The sequence below is a fragment of the Xyrauchen texanus genome, chromosome 1 (genome assembly GCF_025860055.1).
Source record: "Xyrauchen texanus isolate HMW12.3.18 chromosome 1, RBS_HiC_50CHRs, whole genome shotgun sequence".
Lineage (NCBI taxonomy): Eukaryota > Metazoa > Chordata > Actinopteri > Cypriniformes > Catostomidae > Xyrauchen > Xyrauchen texanus.
Genome location: NC_068276.1, coordinates 50,402,792 through 50,413,978, shown reverse-complemented (window position 1 = coordinate 50,413,978; position 11,187 = coordinate 50,402,792). Strand labels below are relative to the sequence as shown.

General features: G+C 37.5%; 1 protein-coding gene across 1 annotated transcript in view; it reads right to left on the bottom strand.

Annotated features, from left to right (window-relative positions):
• The window catches only part of LOC127651876 (pyruvate carboxylase, mitochondrial-like), a 198,989-nt gene that overhangs the window by 87,820 nt on the left and 99,982 nt on the right, over positions 1 to 11,187 (bottom strand). The window lies entirely within an intron of this gene.

Sequence of the window (11,187 nt, the reverse complement as noted above, 5' to 3'; positions counted from 1 at the left end):
TGAAAAAAGATGTTTTATTTTTGTTGGAGTAAATTCAATGTCAATGTTAACAAGTGTTAAGATTCTAATTTTTTTGACTGATTATGGAAATGGAGATAAAAAAATAAGGGAACAAGTAATATTTTTGATGATACCTGTTGATCTTGTTTTTTTTCAAAGTGTTACTTAATGTCCTTAAAAATAAAACAGTAAAACATAAAAAAATAAAACAAAAAAATAAAAAAATCAGAAGCACTGTTAAGCACTTAAGTCAGTCTCATTTTATACAAATTACGTCACTGTGTTAATGGTTCATTACTTTCTTTTGCACTTCTGAGGTAAAATATCCACTGTGTTAGAAGTGAGTTCATTGGGGTTTTAAAGGTTAATGCTTTTTTGAGTTTTGGTTCAACAAACCCTCTCTACCTTAAACCTAAACCTAACCGATAGTGTCATAAAGCAAATGGTACACCCCGGACCTTTGCATCACATATGCGATGTTCTATTAGTGCAAGTACCTGTAAATGTAGTTGGTTCGAGTCATGTAATAAAGTAAAAGTGTTTAGATGTCATAAGATAGCATTGTGGGAGGAACAGGGCCAAAAGAAGGTATTTATGAATTGATAATCTGCCATTTTACTAATAATTTCTGTAAAAGGGAATAAAGGGAATTATTGTTGTAGCACCTGTAGTATTAATTTCATTAGTTAAGTGGTGTACCTTGAGTCATGTAAAAATCATTTCTCAAAAATGTAGGTATAGTAACATGAATCTATGAGACCAGGTTGACCTCAGTAAAGGTGAAATGAAAAGAGCTACTATATGAGTTAGATAAGCTTTTGTTATAGATACTTTTGTTGCCTTAGACAGAACATAAGGGCAGGGGACTTGATTGCTAAATTACTGCCTCTCTTTTTTCTCTCCCATTATCTTCATGTCTGTCTGCAGTTTGAGATAGTTGCTGAGGAAGGCTAACGTGTGAGGCCTAGATAAAAAGAGGAAAAAGAGACGGATTGAGGGAGAGTGATAGGAAGGACAGCACTGTCTGCAAGAGTGCTGATGCGGGACACCAACAAGAGATGGAGCAAAAAATATAGAAACTTGAAAAAAAAAGAGAGGACATTGTGTCTGTAATATGTGCGTTAGCGGTATTTTGCCCAAATATATAACATTGCTAACAAAGCCTATTTAAAAATAGCTTAGGTGAAATGAGGGGGAAAAGATGAGTTGTCCTGTGTGTGTGTGTGCATAGATGTGCACGATTAGACAGACACTGTGTACATATGTGCCTTCTGTATTTACCCATAGCAACAGACAGGCTTACAGCAGGTTTTGGGAATGCACAATAGGCACAATTTGGCCCAAAAAACAAATGAATGTTGAATAATGGAAATCAATCTGCATAATTAATGACAGATTATGACATGAGAAGAGTTATTTAAGAAAACACTAAAGGAAACTATCAAATACTACAACATGCAGACAAGCAGTTGTACATATTATGCAAGCTTTGCTTCCAAAACATAGAGAACATCCTAACTTGACATATTTTAGGGTCAGCTCCTGAAGAAAAAGGCTTTTTGAAAAGGTAAAATTATGCTGCCTCATTTACATCTCATAACAACATTACATCATTATTCATAGATAATACATTTCAGAAGGCACAGTAATGGGCTAAAAAAAAATAAAAAATAAAATAAAATAAAATTTTAGATGGTGGATGGAGTCAAGAGAAATACTAGCTATATTTCATTGAAAGTTTTGCATAGGTCAATTATTAATCGGTAACACTTTACAATAAGGTTCCAATCGTTAAAATTAGTTAATGCATTCAATGTCATGAACAAAATATTTAAAATATATATATTTTTATAGCATTTCTTAGCTGACATCCTCAAAACACTAACATCAAACTCTTAAAAATGTAATCAATTCAATTTCAAATGGGATGTCACCTTAAGAAGGTAACTGCCTATGTAAGCAGCAGACAGCAATGCAGCTCACTAGATTTTGGAATAGAGCTACAGTACAGTCTTATATATCCTATCTTTATGACACTTACATGTTGGTATAAAAACATTAACACAGACACAAATAGAGTGAATGGCCATAACATTTGTGCTCTGTGATATATAATTACATCCCTGTGGCCTATATCATTTGAGAAGATTAAAGTTGGCTCAGTGTTTATTGTGACCATGACAATGTGTGCTTGGTGTGTGTGTGTGTGTGTGTGTGTGTGTGAGTGTGTGTATAAAAGGGATAAGAGAAAAGATGATAACAAAGCAATGAATAAATAAATAAAAACATAAATAAATAAATACATAAATAAATGTCACACAGAGTCCCTCTACTTTACATGCCTGCAGCAAAATTCTGTCCCAACTTGACTAATTAACAACAGTTGATTCACAGCCATACACTCTTGTATGCAGTTTATTCTTACAATCTTCCTGCATTTTATTACATCAGCCAAATCAAACACACAAAATGGTTCATAAACAGGTGGGGCACCATTCTCCTATGAGCAGATATTTTTAGCATCAGTACTGTATGAAATACATATGTTAGAATCAGAATCAGCATTACTGTCAAGTATACTTACACATACAAGGAATGTGTTTCAGTGACAGGAGCTTCCAGTGCACAGCAATAAAAAACAATACAAAAACAGTAGCAAGACATAAATAATAATAAAAAATAATTATACACATATGTACATAAACACACAGACACACACATACATAGATGCAATTCTAATACAAATCTGGTATCTGTTATGTACAGTGCAAAATACAAATCTGTTATGTACAGTGCAATTTATTGTATGTATTTTTTTTTGCTCTGAGGAATGAAATGGCAGAAGAGGTAGATGTGTTAGATAAATATAAAAAAGACTAAACAGTGTATTGCACATAAATGTTGCTCAATGGGGCAATGTTAACTGTACATGAGATGGATAGCCTGAGGGAAAAAACTGTTCCTGTGTCTGACGGTTCTGGTGCTCAGAGCTCTGAAGCGTCGGCCAGAAGGCAACAGTTCAAAAAGGTAATGGGCAGGGTGAGTGGGGTCTAGAGTGATTTTTATAGCCTTTTTCCTCACTCTGGAAGTGTACAGTTCTTGAAGGGGGGGTTAGGGGGCAACCAATAATTCTCTCAGCAGTCTGAACTGTCCTTTGTTGTCTTCTGATGTCTGATTTCGTAGCTGAACCAAACCAGACAGTTATTGAAGTGCAGAGGACAGACTCAATGACTGCTGAGTAGAACTGTATCAGCAGCACCTGTGGTAGGTTGAACTTCCTCAGCTGGTGAAGGATGTACAACCTCTGCTGGGCCTTTTTCACAATGGAGTCAATGTGTGTCTCCCACTTCAGGCCCTGTGAGATGGAAGTGCCCAGGAACCTGAATGACTCCACTGCTGCCAAAGTGCTGTTTAGAATGGTGAGGGAGGTCAGTGTTGGGGTGTTCCTCCTAAAGTCCTCAGTCATCTCCACCGTTTTGAGCGTGTTCAGCTCAAGGTTGTTTTGACTGCACCAGACAGCCAGCCATTCAGCCTCCCTTCTGTATGCAGACTCATCGTCATCTCGGATGAGGCCGATGACCTTGGTGTCATCTGCAAACTTCAGGAGCTTGAGAGAGGGGTCCTTGGCGATGCAGTCATTGGTGTAGAGGGAGAAGAGTAGTGGGGAGAGCACACATCACTTGGGCCACCAGTGCTGATTGAACAGATGCCGGTGAATTTTCCCTGTCTCAAAAGCTGCTGCATCTCTGTCAGAAAGCTGATAATCCACTGACAGATAGACATGGGAACAGAGAGTTGGTGTAATTTGTTCTGGAGTATAGCTGGGATGATGGTGTTGAAAGCCAAACTGAAGTCCACAAAAAGGATCCCTGGTCTGTCCAGATGTTTCAGGATATGATGCAATCCCATGTTGACTGCATCATCCACAGACCTGTTTGCTCGATAAGCAAATTGAAGGGGATCTATAAAGGGTCCAGTGATGTTCTTCAGGTGGGCCAACACCAGTCTCTCAAACGACTTCATGACCACAGACGTCAGAGTGACCGGTATTATCATTAATTCCGGTGATTTAATTTTTTATTGGGACAGAGATAATGATTGAGCGTTTGAAGCAGCATGGGACTTCACACTGCTCCAGTGATCTATTGAATATCTGTGTGAATATGGGAGCCAGTTGGTTAGCACAGGATCAAAGACACGCTGGTGAGATGAAATCTGGGCATGAAGCCTTCCTCATCTTTTGTTTCCGAAAGATCCGGCTCACATCATCTTCACAGATCTTAAGTGCTGGTTGAGTAGCAGGAGGGGGAGGAGGGAGGTTGCAGGAGGTGTTGGTGTTTGTGTGAAGTGAAGTGAAGGACAGAGTGGGTATTGGGTGTGGGATTTGTCCTTTCAAATCTGCAGTAGAACACATTTTGGTCGTCAGCCAGTTGTTGGTCCACCACAGGGTTGGGGGTAGGAGTCCTGTAATTTATGAGTTGTTTCCTCTCGTTTTCCCCTTTAACTCCGCGATGCGATCTGAACAACTGAAAGCCCGGCAAATGTCCAGAATGGCTTCACTCAGCCAGGTTTCTGTGAACTACAAGGGAGCAGAGTTTGTCCTTATTTGTACGTGTGAGGAGATGTAGTTCATCCGTTTTGTTAGGAAGAAAGTGGAGATTTGATGGATTGAATGCTCAGCAGCGCTGTTTGTTAGCCGCGCCGGCAGAGCTTCACCAGTGCACTGGCTCGTCTCCCTCGCCTGCGTCTCACAGCGCGTTTAAACAATACAGCTGCGACTCCAACTAGAATTTCCAGCAAAATGTCTGAATATTCGGAAACCGAGAAAGGTTGACTTGCTGCCGAATGTTCAGCAGTTCATCCCTGGTAAAACTGGACACCGGACAAACAAACAAAAACAACACAAAATCTGAAGAGCTACAAACCACGGAAGCCATTCGCGGTGCCATCTTCTCACGAGTGTGATCATTTTTTACAAGGCAACATACTATACTAAGCTAACATAATGCAACACACCCGAGCATTAAGCACACCATCCATGCTACTCAAAAAACATTTTAACAGATAAATTAATCTAAGCTGAAAGCTACCCTTTATAAAGAGTAGCTAGTAAACAAGCTACATGGAAAAAGTAGCTTGCTATTGATGCTACTTCAAACTTTAACATACTTTATTTATGAAATAAAAAAAACATTTAAAATTGTATACAAATATTTAGGTGTTATTTAATCAAATAGGTGATTTTGACAGAGAAAAAAAGATTTACTAAATTGCCAGTTGGTCTGTGTGTGCAAGTGTGGTGAGGAGAGAAAATGCAAGGTTTAAAAAAAAAAAAAGGAACCAGATCCAAGGTGCATAATCTCTAAGAGAGTAAAGTACTCTTCAAATAAGTAGCCTTCTGTAGCAGTACCATGGTACAGTGAATTTGTGCCAATGCATCATAGGTAAATATTCCACTTTATTAATTTTTTTTCTTCTTGTTCTCTGTGTTGTAAAGTTTCCCATTACTGTTTAACGGCATGAGGAACTGCTCCAAATCACTCAGTCTGTGACATTGGGGAAGAACTGTTATTATTTGAATGAATAAACCCTTTTGAAATGAGTTAATAAAACCATCAGAGTGCCGTTTTGGGATGTGACGGAGGAGGGCGGGGCTGGGTAGTGATTTTACACACCCGGCCCCTTATCAGGCTAATCAAGCCTCCGAGAGGGATAAAGGATGGACAGCTGCACGTAAACTTTCTCTCTCTGTCGCACCACCGTCCGCAATGGGCCAATATCCCTCTCGGAGTGTTTGACGGTGAGAGTGAGAGTTTGAGAGTGTTTCCTTATGAGAGTGTGTTGACTCATCCTTAACACAACAACCCTGTTCTTCCTTTTTCCTCCACCAAAACTTTTCTGTCAGAAGGTTTTTGAAGATTATGACAAACCTAACTTCTTAGACTATGTTCTGGTAGAATATGCTGAGAAAATAGAGTGTGAAAACTGCAGTAACTACAAAATTCACAATAAAGCCAAGGCAAACAACAGTATTAAAAAAAGCAATTTCTCTCAGTTTCAGTGTTGATATAGTTACTGTGTTTTGCCTTTGTAGAGAAGTCACAAGCCCTCACAATAATCATGGCATGAAATGTCATATTTAATCCACCACTCATTCATGACCACTCATTAAAAAGTTATATTTACAAATGTATGTCATTGTGTTGAAGTTTTTGCCTTCAAGTGCCAGTACAGGATGTGCTTAAGCCCTAATTAGGTCGGACCATTTGTAGTAGAATGGCGATGACATCGTGAAATGGATTTCAAGGCTAATGAAAACCTCTCAGTGTCACTGACTATGCTACAAGGCTAAAAGCAGTTAGCTTCTTTTGTTTTGCAACCCAATTGGTATGTATAATGTTCTGCCACATTAGCTATTATCAGTCATATTTGGTCACTAACTTCAAATATACTGGCAAAGACTATATCTGGCAGTTTGCCAGCCACACTGGCCAATGAACTACCCATAACCACTGTTGCAGAATTGACTGGGGGAGTAAGTGAAGGGAGTATGTGTATGTGTAGTACAGGTGCCTGTAGTCCACTATTCCTCTAGAGCATTTACTATGCTGGGTTCAACAACAAGGATTTTGTTTCTGATGGCCCAGTTGCATCAACAGTTTAGATTTGCATGTGCTCTGCCAACAGTTTCAGTGGCTACTTTTAAATAATAAATATGATGAGAATAAAGTATGTAGGCCTATTATGTACCTAATAAATAATTTGTATTAAACAATGTGGCTTAACAACAAATTTTTAAATATTTTAATGAAATATTTAAACCAACATAATTTGCAACAATATTCAACAAAATTCTTAAGTTGGCACGTCTTAAAACACATGCACACGATCAAATGCAGTAGAACGTAATAAAAACACATTAGAACAGTTTTGTGATAAGCTAATTTAGACAACTGGTTCCAGCTCCCAGGCCATCCTTAATAGCCAGTCAAGCCTTAGTTATCTTGCCACTTGCAGGTTAAGAATTCCAGCTCATACAAGATAGCTTGCCATATGCAAAGAAATGAATGACGTTCTCACTTTCTGTAATGCAATTTTTCCTGGTCTAAATTTTGCTCCTCCTCTACATTTTACGTAATGTACCCTCTCTGTCCACTTTATCTTTCTACAGTACTTCCTTGAATCACTAACCAACCCCTGCTAGGGGTTTCTGCTACCTAATTTCTATAATATTCCCTTACTTCCAGCTTAATTTTGTCTTGATCTCTTTCAGAGATGCATGGCCTGCACTGGTTATCACAGTGAAGCTGCCAGACAAGTGCTAATACAAAAAATCCACACCACAGGCCAGCTTCATGCTGTGAATGCTTTAGTGCAACCTAGAGGTTTCTTTTGAAATATGTTTGTGTTTCCTGCATACTTATGTTTAATGTTCTGTTTAATGCTCACTTAATGTTCTATATAGAATTGTAAGATTTCCAACAGCTGCATAACAAACTAATGTAAAGGAATCAGAGGTGTAGTTCAACATTCATGTATCAGCCACAACATTAAAACCACCTGCCTACTATTGTGTAGGTCCCCCTTGTGCCGCCAAAACAGTGCCAACAAGCATCTCAGAATAGCATTCTGAGATATTATTCTTCTCACCACAATTGTACAGAGTGGTTATCTGAGTTACCATAGACTTTATCAGTTGTAAGATTTTCACATATAACAGTCTCTAGAATTGACTCTGAATGGTGCCAAAAACAAATAACATCCAGTGAGGGGCAGTTCTGTGGATGAAAATGCCTTGTTGATGAGAGAGGTCAACAGAGAATGGCCAGACTGGTTCGAACTGACAAAGTCTACAGTAACTCAGATAACCACTCTGTACTGGCGAAAAGAATATTCTATTCTGAGATGCATGTTGGAGCACTTTTGGCAGCACGAGGGGGACCTACACAATATTAGGAAGGTGGTTTTAATGTTGTGGCTGATTGGTGTAACATTAACATATTGATTTGAATGTGTAGGCCATAAATATCAGGACATTTTCTCAAAATTTCCAACCAAGCCATTGGATTTTTTTCCAGTAATGCACTAAATTTTAAACACCTGCTATCCTTATTTATTTACGCCCAGATATAGAGCTTTTTACACACTTTGGAAGGAAATATCATTCCTTGTATATATTGAATTTCCTCCTTTCTACAAGCTTCATAGCCAACAGCACATAGTTATTTGGCCATAACAGTGAAAAACCCTGGACAGAGTGCTTTAATCAAAACCCTCAGCTTAACTACAAGTCCACACATATTGTGCAAATCCTCAGCTAATGGTTTGTTTATGCTGGCTTTCAGCATTTTGGTTGGCTCGTCATAATTTGTTAACAGCAAATAACTTAGGGCTTGACAGATAGGCACTTAGCAGCCACATAAAAATAAATAATTAAATAAAATAAAAAGATTAAAATAAAAAAAAACAAGAACATGCGGCCAATGAAAATACATAATTTAAAGGTGACAGCAGAGACCGGATACAAAAAGGAACGCTGATCACAAAGAGTTAGATGAGGCAGAGAAAACAGGGAAATAGATGAGCAGTAAAAAAAATGAGCGGAGGCACAAATAATTAGGAATAAATGGAACTATGTAAATGTTTGCGTCAAATTAGAGTAGAAGTCTATGTGAAGGAAGCACACGAAGGACAAAAAAGCAGGTGAAAGAGAGTTTAATTTCCATTTCAATCACGAGTTGTTGCCTTTACAATTAACAATTGTGACATCAAAAGCAATCAATTTAATCAGTCATAGCCAAATGAAAGCACAAACAATCAGCGAAGAGACAGATTCGGGGCCTCATCTTTGTATCACTTAATGTTTAAGTTTCAATGGCAACCTTATAACCTCTCCGACATGTTCTTTCCCACTGAACAGCACAACACAGAATAGATATGTGGGTGGCAGTCTTTTGTATGTGCATTTTAAATTGTGTACAAATTTAAGTGCGTGTGCACAACAAATTACTCATTCCTTTTCTACAATACCACTCCCATGCATCTGGGAAGGCAATGAAAAACAAAAGTTAATTGGTTACAAACTTACATCACAGATGCTGTGACAGACATTAACTTTCAACTGCTATATGATTATATTTCCTATTATCTGATACTACCTAGAGAGGGTGTACATTTAAAGTAAATTAGAAAACTGCAGATATTGTACTGCAGATGAGAAATCTATAACAGTTTAAACCAGCAATTAATTTTGATTTGATTTCTTACAATACAGTCTAAACATTCTAATCACAGTGTACTATGTGTTATAATCAAATGTCTAAATCTCACTTATTATATAATAAACAAATGAAAATCAAGAAAGAGGTCATTCTATGTTTGCAATGCCTTGATCTCATGGCTTGCAGAAAAAAAATGGTTAATCAGATACTGTAAGTCTGATAAGAATTTGTTTATTGTTTAATCTGATGGAGCTTGAACAGATGAGGGATTTTATCAGCTAATATGTTTGAAAGGAATGATAATAGAATATTGTAAAACAGGGTGGTAGTAACCCATGCCAGCTCAAGTGCATAATGTCATAGAAACAAAAAGGGGGATATGCATTTTTTATTTTATTTTTTTGCATTCAAAATGCAAAAGAGAAGCATTTTCACATGTGGACTTTTGAAGCACACTGTATATCAATTCAAATATCAGTATTATTATATGCAAATATATAACCAAACTTTAACAAATATTAAATGTCAGTCCAGTTGCATATGTAATGAGATGATTTTCCTTAGGGACAGTAAAGGCACAGCATACCAATCCCTGAATAGCTGAGTACTGCCCATTCTGTGGTGAAGTACAACCCTCTAAATAGAAAACATACTTGGCTTATTCTCCACATAAATGTGTGGATTTGTAAGCTGTTTGAGGCTGCCTTTACCATCTGTTTCCTTTATGGGGTGAAGAATGTGGTGCTAACTAAAATAAAATAAATTACAATAATTCAAATAAATTGTAAAAAAGAGTGATATTTTCATGTAGCAATGATATTTCTTTATACATAAGACGCATTATTAAGAAATGCAGTTAGTCACTGCTGTATTTTATTTAACTGGAGTGTTGCATGACTTGATGTATCGAATGTTCAACTTCAGTGAAAAGGTAGCAAATCTGCAATGCTGATGTTAAGCTCTAATGCAACAGTAAATCTACACTTGAACTATTTGTACGTTAATATTTGTAATATTTAAACAGACACTGATCAGCCATAATATTAAAACCACCTTCCTAATTTTGTGTAGGTCCCCCTCGTGCCAGCAAATCAGCGCCAACCTGCATCTCAGAATAGAATTATGAGGTGATTTTCTTCTCACCACAATTGTACAGGGTGGTTATCTGAGTTACTTTAGACTTTGTCAAGTCAAACTAGTCTGGCCATTCTCTGTTGACCTCTTCATCAGTAAGACATTTCCATCCACAGAACAGCCACTCACTGGATGTTTTTTGTTTCTGGCACCATTCGGAGTAAATTCTAGAGACTGTTGTGTGTGAAAAACCCAGGAGATCAGCAGTTACAGATCAGCTGTTTTCAATATGAATCCATTTAAACGGACGACGTAAACATTTGTACTTTTCTATAGGTGTTAATATGTAAAGTTTTGGTGTCTATGCAAATGTAAGAGAATGAACCCCAAACTTAATGTAAGAATACATACAAATTCTCATGAAGTCACGTTGGAACTTTGAACCTTTTTTGGTCTTGTGGCTTTTTTCAGGTGGAGGTGCTTCAATGGTGAAGAACATACACTTTTCAAATTTTTTTTTAATTAGTCTGAACATCTTCAGCATTCACCTTTGTCAAATCTAAACAAACTGATTATACTTTAAAGCTGAATTTTTCAGCCATTCAACCTTGATATAAGATGAATGGTAGAGACAAGACACTCATGTTCGGGGGATGTTTTATTCTCACTATTTTGATTGTTACATCTGTTCTGGCTTTTTCTCTTTCTCTTTTACTTTCTTAAAACCCCAAGAAGCAGAATACCTGGTGGACAACACGAGATACCAGGGGGTTTTATGTACTTTTTTTTTGTGAAAGGTCAACCTTTAAGGCAGAGCAATGTAATGATAACCTAAACCTCACCTATGTTGCAACAGAGCGTATAATTGAGGTGTGGATATCAAAAGGAAGAT